The sequence below is a fragment of the Chenopodium album genome, chromosome 20, assembly GCF_948465745.1.
Source record: "Chenopodium album chromosome 20, dcCheAlbu1.1, whole genome shotgun sequence".
Lineage (NCBI taxonomy): Eukaryota > Viridiplantae > Streptophyta > Magnoliopsida > Caryophyllales > Amaranthaceae > Chenopodium > Chenopodium album.
Window position 1 is genome coordinate 15062154 of NC_137853.1, and position 13480 is coordinate 15075633.

Below are 13480 nucleotides of genomic sequence, written 5' to 3' on the forward strand. Positions count from 1 at the left end.
TATTAAATGTTAAAATCTCCATCCCATCTATATACTTATATACTACGTATTTATGAGTTGAGTATAAAAGCATGATTAATATATGGATGAGATGGTAAGATACCTAATGCATATTTTTGTGGTTATGAGTTTGAATCTCATGATAGACATTTTTATTAGAATATGCTCATAGTTGGAAGATGACATGGCGAAGGTGCCACATGGCACATAAACGTTTTTAGGAACGCTTTTTAATAGATAAGTATAGATAGATATACTTTTTACTAGGGGTGAGCAAAAATTGTGGGTACCCGATTTTGGAACTGGAATCGGTTTAGACCCAGTGGGCCTGGACCCGAAACTGGTTTTGCTGGTCCAATTCCCGGTTATAACCGGTTTCAGTTTCGGGTCCATGATTTTTAGACCCAGTACCCATTGGGTACCCGGTTGTAACAAATCTCGGATAATATAGCTGAGCTGAGTAGTGAGTCACTAAGGGCATGTTCTCATTAATTGAACTGAACTGAACTGAACTTATTAGAGCTGAACTGAAATGAAATGAATATTTTATAAGAGAAGGAAATTAAATTTGGAGCAGAACTGAACTGAACTTATTAGAGTTTAACTGAACTGAACTGAAAATAAACGTATGAGAACAGGCCCTAAATCAAGTGACTTGTGAGCCCCAAAGTAAAACAAGCCCAACATATATAAGGATACCACAACTAAAGCACTATCCATAAAATTTCCCACTCACACTCTCAGTCAGCCTCCAATCTCATCTCTTATATTCTCTTACCTCTTAGTCTCTCACCTCTTGAGTCTCACCACTCACTAGTCTCACAAATTTCAATCAACTCACGACTTTCATTGGTCACCCATTCACCTTTGAAGCTCACAATCTTTAACCGGCTGTCCGGCTCACCTCCCTCATATGCTTAGTTGCTCACTTATGCTCATCGTAGTATAGGTTCGTCTTCTCTCCTCTCTATTTTCCTCCTCTTGTTATTTTTGCTGTTGATTATTTTAATTCATGATTAATTTTCTGAATTTTTGAGTTTTGTCACTAATCAATAGTTTAATACCGGATTTGTGTTTGTGTTTTTTCTTCTCTTTTTTGGTCATTATAGTTCTTGAGACTTCCATTGTTTTTGCATGTTCATGAAAATTGTGCTATTTTTTTTAATTAAATTGAGATTATTGTTGATATTGCGATTTATATTTCTCTTATTAAGTGTTATTAAAATCTTGTTAACTATTTTTTCAGAATTGGGTGATAGTGGTATCACTTAAGTTAATGAAATTGTTGGCAACAATTGATGCAACAAAGGTGTGATTGGAATCAAGAAATATATTGTAATGCCATGTATTTTTATACGTATTTCATTTAAAATATGTATTTTATAAAGTATTTGAATAATTTTAATATCTTACTTATGGTATTTTAACTAATATTTTTATAAAAGGAAAGTTTATTTAATTTCTTTATATATAAAAGTTGGGTTTTTATTTTAAGAAAGTTATATTTTAACAAGTTTTACTAAGGAAGGGAATAGGAAAAACTAAAAGAGGAAAGTTTAGGGAAAGAGAGATTGGTTGAGAAGGGGTATAAATATCCCACTTATGAGGCAAATCAATTTTGCCTAGAGTGGAGAAAATCCAAGGTAAACTTCTCTCTCTCTCCTCCCTATTTTTCTTTTCTTTTCTTTTCCCCTTCCCCTTTCTTTTTTTTTCGGTTTCTCTTAGCTTGTTCCCCCACCACTGCCAGCCACTGGCAGCAGGTGGCCACCGCTGCCACCAGCCGGCAGCAGGTGGCTGCCGTTTTACCCCTTCCCCCTTTTTCGAGCATGTGTAAGAAAAAAAAATTATGAGTTTTGGGATTTGATTTTGATGTTTGATTATAATTTTTATGTTAGTTAATTTTCAGATTTGATTTTTTAATTAAAAAGCCTTAATTTTTGAAACCCTAGGTTCTTGATTTATGAATTATTGAAGGATTATGATGTATATTTGTTTAGATCTTTGTTTTAAGGCTTAGTTACAGCAAGTTTTAATTAAAATAAAGTGCTGGAATTTTATGTAGAACACTTAATATTATGTTTCTTGAAGGAATTTTAATTACCCAATAATTGGGACTTAAATATGTTGTTTTAAATATAAATTATGCGTGCAACAACCTGGGGGACTGATGAGAATATGCTGGTGCATGAGCTGCTTACTGTCAGTGGTTGTGAGTGGGATGCTGCCAAGGTAAGGGGGCTGGTGGATGATGCTACAGCTGCTTTGATACTAGCTACTCCAATCTCTCACCATTCAAGAGAGGATACTAGATATTGGTATTGTGCAAAAAACGGTATGTTCTCTGTGAAGTCATGTTACTGGTTGGCAAGAGGAATTGAGGAGGGAGAGGTTGCTGTGGGATATAATGAGGATGTCTGGAAGTCAATCTGGAATTTCAAGGGGCCACCAAAGTTAAAACACTTTCTATGGGGGCTGTGTAGGGGAATCTTGCGGTGAAAGAGCGTTTGATGCAACGTCATGTGACAGATAATGCTTCTTGCCAGATTTGTGGTGTGCAACAAGAGTCTATCATCCACGCTCTCTTCGAGTGCAATGTTGTTGCTAAAATATGGGGACATAGTGGTTTAACTGAATATTTAATTGATGCACCTAGTGACTCTTTTGTTGCTCGTTGGAAGTGGTTGCATACACTAGTAGAAAAAACCATTTAGGCACCGGTTCAAACCCCCCATAAGCCATCGGTTTTGAACCGCTGTATTTTTGGGGGGTGGCAATACTCTATTAAAAAGTCACCGATTCGAAACCGATGGCAAAAACAAGTATTGCCACAATATCAATTCCCGCTATTTTTTTTGGTATTCATTATATTTGCCACCGGTTAACCGGTGGCAATAACATGTATATATAATTTTTTTTTGTCTTTTTCACTTTAAATATAATTGACCAATTAACTCAAAAAAAAAAATTTCAACATCAAAAAAATTTCGAGCAAGTTCATTCATTATAATCGGAAAAATTACAAGATATAATAAAAAAAAATTACTAATGTATAAAAAAAATTACAATATAAATCAAAAAAAAAAAATTACAACATCAAAATGAAAAAAACCCCATACAACATCTTGGTTCTTCGATTTATATTCCTGCATCTTGATTCTTCGATTTATTAAGATCTAAATCAATAAACCTGCGTCAATTAAAACAAAAAAATTAATAAAACTCATGAAACATAAATCCCCGAAAACCCAAAAGACCCAGAAAACCCGAAAAAAAAAAATCAAATTAAAAACAACCTAGAAATTAAAAAAACCCAGAAAAATCAATTAATTAAAAACAACTTAAACCCAGAATAATCGAGAAAAAACGAATTAAAATCCCAAATTGATTATAATCGCATAATTAAACCCCAAAAAACGCATGCATCAATTAAAACAAAAAAATTAATAGAACTCATGAAACATAATCCCCAAAAACCCAGAAAACCCAAAAGACCCAGAAAACCCGAAAAAAAAATAAAATTAAAAACAACCTAGAAATTAAAAAAACCCAGAAAAATCAATTAATTAAAAACAACCTAAACCCAGAATAATCGAGAAAAAACGAATTAAAATCCCAAATTGATTATAATCGCATAATTAAACCCCCAAAAAACGCATGCATCAATTAAAACAAAAAAATTAATAAAACTCATGAAACATAAATCCCCAAAAACCCAGAAAACCCAAAAGACCTAGAAAACCCGAAAAAAAAAATCAAATTAAAAACAACCTAGAAATTAAAAAAAACCCAGAAAAATCAATTAATTAAAAACAACTTAAACCCAGAATAATCGAGAAAAAACGAATTAGTGGCGGCGGTGGTTAGTGGCGTTGGTGGTGGTAGGCAGAAGACAGAGGGAGGTCGGAGAGATCGAGAGAGGAAAGAAGAGGGATAGAGGGGAATGAAGTCGACGGCGGCGGTGGTGAGACGAGATAGAGAAGAAGAGGGACGGCGGTGGTGAGATGAGAGAGCAGGAAAGAGGAGATGAGATTGGAGAGAGAGGAGAGGAAATCTGGAGAGAGAGAGAGGAGATCTGGAGAGGAGAGGAGATGAGATGAGATCAGGAGAGAGAGGAGATTTGGAGAGAAGAGGAGAGGAAAGAGAGAATGAGGGAGGCTGAGAATGAGGAGAGTAGGGTTTGGGTTTCTGTGTAAGGGGCGTTTTTTTTCAAAAAAAAAGCAAAAGCCACCGGTTCAAACCGGTGAATATAATTTTATTGCCACCGGTTTAGTTTGAACCGGTGGCAAAAACCTCCCCTCAAAATCCCCCCTATTTTTCCCCACATTTTGCCCACCAGTTTTTAAAAACCGGTGGCCTTAGGGTGGTGCTTATCTTCTTTTTTCACCTAATGAAAGGGGCGTTTTTTAAAAAGAAAAAAAAAAGCAAAAGCCACCGGTTCAAACCGGTGAAAATAATTTTATTGCCACCGGTTTAGTTTGAACCGGTGGCAAAAACCTCCCCTCAAAATCCCCCCTATTTTTCCCCACATTTTGCCCACCGGTTTTTAAAAACCGGTGGCCTTAGGGTGGTGCTTATCTTCTTTTTTCACCTAATGAAAGGAAGGTGGAAAGAAATGTGCTGTTGCGTATGTCTGCTTTGATGTGGGCTTCATGGCGATGTCGAAATTTAACAATCTATGATGGTGCATCTCCTGATGCTGTTATGCTTGCTGCGGGGTATTGTAGGATGGTGCAAGAGTATGAGGAATATGCGACTAAAGTATTCAAACCTGCAATGTACCAAGAACTGGGCAGCAGTGTGGTGTGGAAGTGCCCCCCCGGGATGCATAAAGGCAAATGTGGATGCTCATGTGCCGTGTTCAGGGCAAGCAGGACTTGGGGTGGTGTTCAGATCATTATGACAGCAACAAAGAAGATAGAGCTCTCAGAACCCGTATGTGTTGAAGCACAAGCTGTGAGATACGCTCTTAGCTAAGCTCTGCGGTTTGGTTACGTTAATCTTTGGGTGAAATCAGATGCGGTTAATGTAATCAAAGCTATATCCTCACAAGAAGCTGGTCTTTCTCCAATTCATGTCATTTTCGATGATATAAGGTTAGATAGAGCGCTTTTGAACGTTTGTTTGTTTTCTCGTGCTAAGAGGAGTTGTAACACCGTAGCCCACCTCATAGCTAGGGGTGATACGTGTGGAAATTCGGAGCTTATACGTTTTAGTAATTTTCCACAAAGTATTGTAACATTGGCCGATTTGGACCTTTCCTCTTAATGAATTTATGCTCTATCTTTCCCTCAAAAAAATTATGAGGGGTTTTAAAATAGTATATATATTGCTGGAAATTTGTTTAGAGTGGATTTTAATACTCTATTATGATTTTAATGTGTAGGAGACTTCAAAGTAAGCAATTTCTATTAGTCGTGGCGATTTTAAGATTGTACTCAATGTACGTTTGCGTACTTAGTGTATTTTGATGATGTAGAATCATGCTAGGTTTGAATCAATTACAAGTAGTATCATGCTAAGGTTTTTATGTGTGGAATTGTGAATTATTGGTGTTTGTAATTGAATGGTGAAGCATGAATTATTTGTGGTGGTTTATGGATTGGAAAATTATATTTTGGCATGATTATATGGACTACACATTTATTTATGGCATGTTAAAATGCATGTTTAATTAAACTACATGTTTAATTTGGCTTGGAATATTGGTAAGGAATTTTATTATGGTTCATATAATTTTTATTGATGCTTTAAGCATGTGGAATGAGCTATATAAGTGTCTATGTACACGAGGAATAATTTGTATGTTGGTGCCTTTGTGCACTTAAGGTGTTTTTAACACCGAGGGATAGGATTTTTGCCGCTTTATGCGTTTAAGGTGTCTTTAACACTGAGGTAGAATTAAAAAGGGTTCAACATTAAATAATATGTGGTCACTAATTATTCAAGAATTAAATTGGTATGTTTGGTTGATTGAATAATGATTGTTGATTGATTTATTATGCTTTGAGAGTCATCACCAAGTCCAATAACATGTAAATAACGTAAAGTGAAAGAGATTACGCACCAAAACTCTTGGAACGTATATACCTTGAGTATGAACAATGGGGGGAGTTATGGGGTTTTATATTTAACCATAACTTCTAATGGAGTATAGGACGTTGTACATTCCTTTGTATTTATTATTATGCGTAGGAATTCCGCCACCTTTGAGTGGTTTTGTCGTTGGCACGGTTAGGTCCCGTGTCAGTTAACCTCAATTTATTTGGGGGAGATATAGTTGGAAACCCGTTCGATGCGTAATCAACGCTAAATGATATTTCTAGTGTCTAGTTAAAGTGTCTTGTTGATTGTTGTGTGTGCTTGTAAACAGGTGCATTGAGGTAAGTGTGTGTTGATAGGTGAAAGCATGTTAGTGTGTTTAATTACGCTTATGTACTCAGCTTTGCTGATTGCATGTGTTTGTGTGTTTGGCCATGTTTTTATCTTGGCCCTATGATGACCCATTTTTAATGGAGAGTAGTGGGGACAAGTAGAGATAAACTTTTCAGGTATTGAAGCATATTCATGACGGAGCATGAGTGAAGAGTGAATCATGCTAGTTTCCATTAGTTTACAATGTGTTTCATGCTTTATTTATTTATGATATGTTTTGTGCGGACTAACGCAAAGGTTTGGTTTTGGATCGGTTTTGAATAAGGGCATTTAGTGGTTCTAAGTTATAGTTTGATTTTATTTGACTTCGTTTGTTTTGGTTTTAAACTTTATATTCGTTTGGTTGACTATTGAGTTGACTTGTTTAAACGGTTTTTATTTTTAAGTCTTCCGCTGTGTATCTTTGATAATTGCCTTAGCCGTTTTCACGGTGGTGATAATGTCTTAGATATTCCTAAATTGTATTTTAAAGAGTAAAAATGGGTATTTAAAGGAAAGGAATTTCTAGGGTGTTACATATATCCTCCTAGTAAATTTAGGAAGTTATATGTAGTTTTGTGGAATTCATGTTGGTTTATTGTAATTTTACAGAAATTTGTATGAACTTTGTGAAAATTTATTTGGGCGCACCCGAGTTTCTCCTCTTGAGAAACAGGATGCGTTTCTTTAATGACAATTTTTAAATATTTGCACTTTGGGAATTGTAAAGTAATACTATTTTTTGCTAATCGTAATGACAACTGAAATTACTTATGTGGACCCTGATAGACGGTGTTAATTCCTAAAAAGCTGCCGTGAGATCTCGTTTTTCGACATCCATCCAAGTTAACGTTAAGAGCATAGTAACTCCTAAGTTACGATACAGTAACAAATTTATACTGTCGGTGTAAAGTAGAGATGGCAATGGATCCATACTCAATCCGGATCCGTGGATCCAGATCCGTTTTTCAAGGATATGAATCTTCAAATTTTGGACCCGTCGGATCCAGATCCTATGTCAAAAAAGGATCTAGATATGGGTCTTAATAAAATACCTATATCCAGATCCGTTTACCCGTTTTTTTAAATAAAATAAAATTATACAACAATATAATCATGTAAGCAGGCCCAAGCCCACTCTTTCTCAAACCTAACACCCTCACAATCCCACGGCTTCCCCCAACCCCTAATTCTATCTTCTCTCTTCTACCCCCTAAACCCCAAAGCACTCTTTCTCTCTCTACCCTACCTAAACAAGCAAGTCTAACAGCTGACATCAACACTCTGGCAATGCAGCCTCTTCTCGCCGGCGTACCAAAATCAAGCCCCCTTCTCTATATACAAATTATGTACTTCGATTATGTTATGTTCATGTAAATTCGTGAATTTTAGTTGCTTGTTTGACTAATTACTTGAACTGATTTTGTACTATGATTATGTTAGATTAACTTCGTGAATTTCGAGCTGCTTGTATTTTTGTTTTTGTTAATATTAAACTCTGATTAAGTGGTTTATTAAATTAAATGCATGTGTTTTTATTTATTTATTTATTTATTTAACCTTACAACTATATTTTTTCTTTTGACAAATTTAGTAAAATATGAAGGATCCGTTTAGTACCTGGTTTGGACTAGATACGTAGGATCCAACTAATATGGATATGGATCTCTAGTTTTTGTACCCATTGAATATGGATTGGATCTGGATCCAGGTACAAAAACAGATCTGGATATGGATCCAGTGGGATCTGGTCAAAATCCGACCTGTTGCCATCTTTAGTGCAAAGTGTTCGTCGCAGTGGCTGTTTGGAGGTATATCCAGATATGAGGGGGATGATCCAGTAGCAACTTGTCTCCAGATCTAAAGGAAGGAAGGATTCACAAATCAAATACATGGCAAGTAAGGTTTCACGTTATAATCTATGAATGTGAATTATATGATGTGTCATCATTGACTAATTTGTTGAAGTAATTAGTCAATCATGGGTTGCTAATTTCTTAATTGTTACTGGGTTGATTTGTAATACTGATATGTTCATTTTATAAAGTATTTTACCCCCGTCCCTTGGTCATAATTAGTAGTGTTTTTGGCTCTTTACACTAGTAGAAAAAACTAAATGGGAAGCCTCAAATGGCAAGCGATTTTTAAAATCCGCTTCGAAAAACCCACCCAAAAAAAAAGACCTCAGATATGTAATGGCAAGTGGTTTTGGGTTGAACCGCTTGCCATTCTTTATAATGGCAAGCGGTTTTGGGTTGAACCGCTTGCCATTATGTATAATGGCAAGCGGTTCAAGCCAAAACCACTTGCCATTCCAAAAAAAAACCCTAAAACTAAATACGGGCCTCATTCCTCCTCTCCTTCATTCTTTCACGCCTCCTCTCTCATCCTCATATTCTCTTTTCTCATTTCTCTCTCCTCTCATCCCCTCCCTCCTTCACGATTCTCCATTCTCATCTCCTCTTTCTCACTCTCCTCTATCTCTTTCTCATTCTCTTCATTTCTCTATTAGTTTCTCACTTTTTTTTTTTTTGCGATCTCTTTCTCACTCTCTGTCTCCCTCCTCTCCTCTCTCGGATCTCAAGTAAAATCGAGTAAAATCAAGTAAAATTTCGAGCAAATTCAAACCAAAAACCCCAATTCTAGGAGGCGATGGTTCAAGTGTGTGGTTTTCAAGTTTTTTGGGTCAAATTCGACTATGAAAACTCTAGATCTAGAGTTTTCATGGTCGAATTTGACCTTTAAAACCATAGTTTCAAGCGAAAATCGACGTTTTCATGGCCCCAAGTCTGATTTGGGTGGAGGTCGTGGTAGGTTAGTTGTTTTTTTTTGTTTTTTTTTTTTAAGGTCGTCGTGGGTTATATGGTGCTTGGTGGTGGTGGTGGTGGTGATACGGGATAAAGGCGGTTGTGGCGGGTGGGTTGTGGGTTTTGTTTGGGGTGTGTTTAGCCGTTTAGGTGATAGATCTGGGATAGGGTGGGTGGGTTAGGAGGCTGGAGGTGTGGGGTGGTGGGTGGGTTCGGGTTAGGTGGGTAGGGGTTCTGGTGGCTGGGTACGCGTATGTTGGTGGGTGGGTTAGGTGGGTGAAGGTGGTTCTGGTGGCAAGGTACGGGTTAAAGAAGCAAGAGGTGGTGGCTGGTGGTGTGGGCTGGTGGTGGTGGTAACAGGGGTTTGTTTATTAATTTATTTTTTTGTTAATTTATTTATTTTTGTTTAAAAACAGAAATTTGTAAAATTACAGGATTGATTAACGAAAAATAATGTTGTTAATATATATGTTTTGTTTATGGATCGATTTAACTGAAAAAAACCAAAAAAAAAAAAAAAAAAAAATATTTTTTTTTAAGGCGTAATGGGAAGCAAAACCGCTTCCCATTCTCTACAAATGGCAAGCGGTTCTGAACCGCTTGCCATTTAAAAGGCTAATGGCAAGCCCCCCAATAGCATGCGGTTCAAAACCGCTTGCCATTAGGGGGTTTGAACCGCTTGCCATTTAGTATTTTCTACTAGTGTTAGAGCCACTTTTATTACTAATATGCGTTTTCTAGTGTTTTCGTAGTGTTTGTTGAGTTTTGTAGGAAATTGCACCTTTGGAGCACTTTTCCGGGATTTTATGAAGCAACTACGAGCATTGGAGGAACATGACCGTCGTTGGAGCCCAAGGCCGGCTAGATCCATCGAGCCGGTGATTAAGGGCTCGGTATTTGGAATACCGAGGTTTGGACCGAGTATTCAAGACCCGAAGAGAAGATCCGGGATTGGGCCGAGGAGTCGAGCCCAATCGGAAGTCCAAGCCTCGAGGAGCCACTCGGGCCCGATCGGGTAAGCTTAGCCCTGACCGGGCGAGGTGCGCAGCAAGGGAGGCCTGGTGCGTGGCATAGGCGCGCCCGATCGTGCGAGCACCTAGCACGATCGGGCAAGGCTGCTGCGTAGGAAGCTGGAAGAAAAGGCGCGCCCGATCGGGCGCGTGTTTCTGGAAGTGCTTGTTTGTCGAGGCACTTATTTTCTAATTAGGAGTTGTTTAGAATTTCGTTTAAGTACGTTTTAGGATAATTATTTTTACTTACTCTTTCCTTTTCACTTTCTCTCTCTACTTAATATTTCTCTCTCTAGACTTTTCTCTCTACTTTACTTTTGATCTCGACTACTTTGTAATTTCGCCGTCTTGGTACGATTTCTATTTCAATTAATTTCAGTAATTTCTTCCTTTCAATTTCCTTATGGCTTACTTTATTGTTATGCATGTTTTAGATTTAATTATGTCTGAGTAGTTTAATTCTAGGGTTTAGGGGGGATCCATAATTAATATGAAGGGATAATTTGTTATTGTTGATTATTGATGTTGCATGATAATTTCTTATTGAATTGTTTTAATTCTTTGCAATTGGATTATGAATCGAGCAGATGTAATTTGATTGTGAATGTCTAGCAATATTAAATTGATGAATCGAGCAGATGTTAATTTGATATTAAAGGCTATTTTCAATAGGAACTTAGATCTAGTAAATTGCGAGAGCCTGTTAGATCTATGTTGGTTAATAAATTGCGAGAGCCTGTTAATCATGTTATTTATGCAATGTTGATTGATTGATTGTTATGTTTTATCCCGGAATATTAATTATTGGTGAACCTATGACCCCAGGCCTTCTTATTATTGATTTTCTCCCTGAACTTGATCTCCGTAGAATAGTTTCACACTATATACAACAAATTGGTTACTTTAATAATTTAGACTATATTAATTAATTAGGAGTAGAAAGACCAATTTCCCTGTGGATTCGACCCTACTTCCCTATCTACTTTAGTTAGAGGATTTAGGTAATGCTTTTGATTAGGTGATACGACTTTAGCCTGTCAAATACCCCGTATTTTTATGTATTTTATAAAGTATTTAAGTATTATTAAAATGTATTGTTAAGGGCTCAAGTATTTTAATTAAATATTTTAAGATTTAAACTATTTTAAATATAAGGTTTTATAAAAGTAATATATATTTTGGGCCAAAAGTTTATTAATTATTGGGCAATATAAATTATTCCTACATACTCTTATTGGAATACCTCACTCCAAAACCCATAACTTAAGCCCATATTTTTATAAGCCCAAATTTAACCCTACACTCTCTACTCTATAAATACCCCATGAATCCCCAAAATTTCCCACACAAAAGGTTAGTCTTATTTTCTTTCTCCTTTGTTTTTTTTTTTAATTTGTGTAATTATATTTATTGATTTATGGGTTTTGATTTTATTGTTTGAAATTAATTTAATTAGTATAAGATTGTATTTTTTATGATTAAACTAGATTTTGTAAATTTTATAACATAGGGTTTTTAATTATTGAAAATCATGATTTTAGGGTTTTTATGAACAATTGATTTAGGGCTTTTATAGTAATGATGTTTTGAAATTTTGGTGATTATAACTACCGATTAGTTTAATTTAATTCCAGATTATTTTGAACACGTAAATTCGTGCTTTAATTTTTAGATTTCCGTTCGTTAATATTAATCCCGTTTTAATCCCGACCAGGTTCTGAACTCATCCAATTATGAGCACCACCCTCTTTTGGCCAAATTCAGCCTCTAAATATGATTTTCGGGCAGTTTTAGATTTTTAACGAAGTTTTTTTTTATGCTTTAAATTTTATCCTTAAGTTTAAAGGGTAAGAGATAATTTAATGTTTCTATGGATAATTTAAGTATACATATGTATTTTGATGAAGTTTTAAAGGGTCTTTGATTAGTTTAAAATGTTGGAATTTTATTTAAATTAGTATAATTGTGATTTTAATAAAAGGGTGTGATTACCTATTATAAAGGAGTTTAATTAGGGGTTTCAAAATAATTTTCAGATTATTTTAAGTAGTTTAAAGTGAGTTTAAGTTGCTGGAAATCGTGTATACAAGGGTAATTAATTTAGTATTATTGTCCCTTTATGTAGGAAACTTGGTTCGAGAATTGTTGTAGAGTACTCGATTATTTTAATGGCTTAATTGAGGTACGTTCGCGTACTTAGCATATTTTGGTGATGTAGTATAGTATCATGCTAGGCTTGATTTAAATCAATTACAAGTAGTATCATGCTAAGGTATATGTTTGGAATTGTGGATTATTTTATGTTGGTGATTGAATTGTGAAGCATGATTTATTTGTGATGGTATATGGATTGGAAAATTTTACTTTAAGCATGATTATATGTACTACACTTTTATTTATGGCATGTTAGAATTCATGTTTAATTAAACTACATGTTTAACTTGGCTTGGTATATTGAAAAAGAATTTTATTATGGTTCATATAATTTTTATGCGTTTAAGGTGTTTTTAACACCGAGGGATAGGATTTGTGGCGCTTTATGCGTTTAAGGTGTCTTTGACACTGAGGTAGATTTAAAAAGGGTTCAACATTTGTGGTCATTAATTATTCAAGAATTAAATTGGTATGTTTGTTTGATTGAATAATTATTGTTGATTGAATTATTATGCTTTGAGAGTCATCACCAAGTCTAATAATATGTAAATAACGTAAAGTGAAAGAGATTACGCACCAAAACTCTTGGAACGTATATACCTTGAGTATGAACATATGGGGGGAGTTATGTGACTTTATATTTGATCATAACTTCTAACGGAGTACAGGACGTTGTACATTCTTTTTTATTATTATCATTATGCGCTGGAATTCCGCCACCTATGTGTGGTTTTGTGCTGGCACGGTTAGCTCCCGTGTCAGTTAACCTCAATTTATTTGGGGGAGGTAGAGTTGGAAACCCGTTCGATGCGTGATCAATGCTAAATAAATTAATTAGTGTCTAATTTAGAAGTCTTGTTGACTGTTATGCGTGCTTGTATACAGGTGCATAGAGGTAAGTGTGTGTTGATTAGGTGAAAGCGTGTTAGTGTGTTTAATTACGCTTATGTACTCAGGTTTGTTGATTGTGTGTGTTTGTGTGTTTTGGCCATGTCTTTACCTTGGCCCTATGATGACCCATTTTTAATGGAGGGTAGTGGAAGCAAGTAGAGATAAGCTTTTCAGGTTTTGAAGCATATTCATGACGGGGCATGAGTG

General features: G+C 35.7%; 1 long non-coding RNA gene across 1 annotated transcript; it reads left to right on the forward strand.

The window, feature by feature from the left end:
• Nucleotides 1-739: 739 nt before the first annotated feature.
• Nucleotides 740-2858, forward strand: LOC145599397 (uncharacterized). Its single transcript, XR_014103743.1, has 2 exons — nt 740-949; nt 1247-2858. It is a non-coding gene; the product is annotated as an uncharacterized LOC145599397 (long non-coding RNA).
• The last annotated feature ends 10622 nt before the right edge of the window (nt 2859-13480 follow it).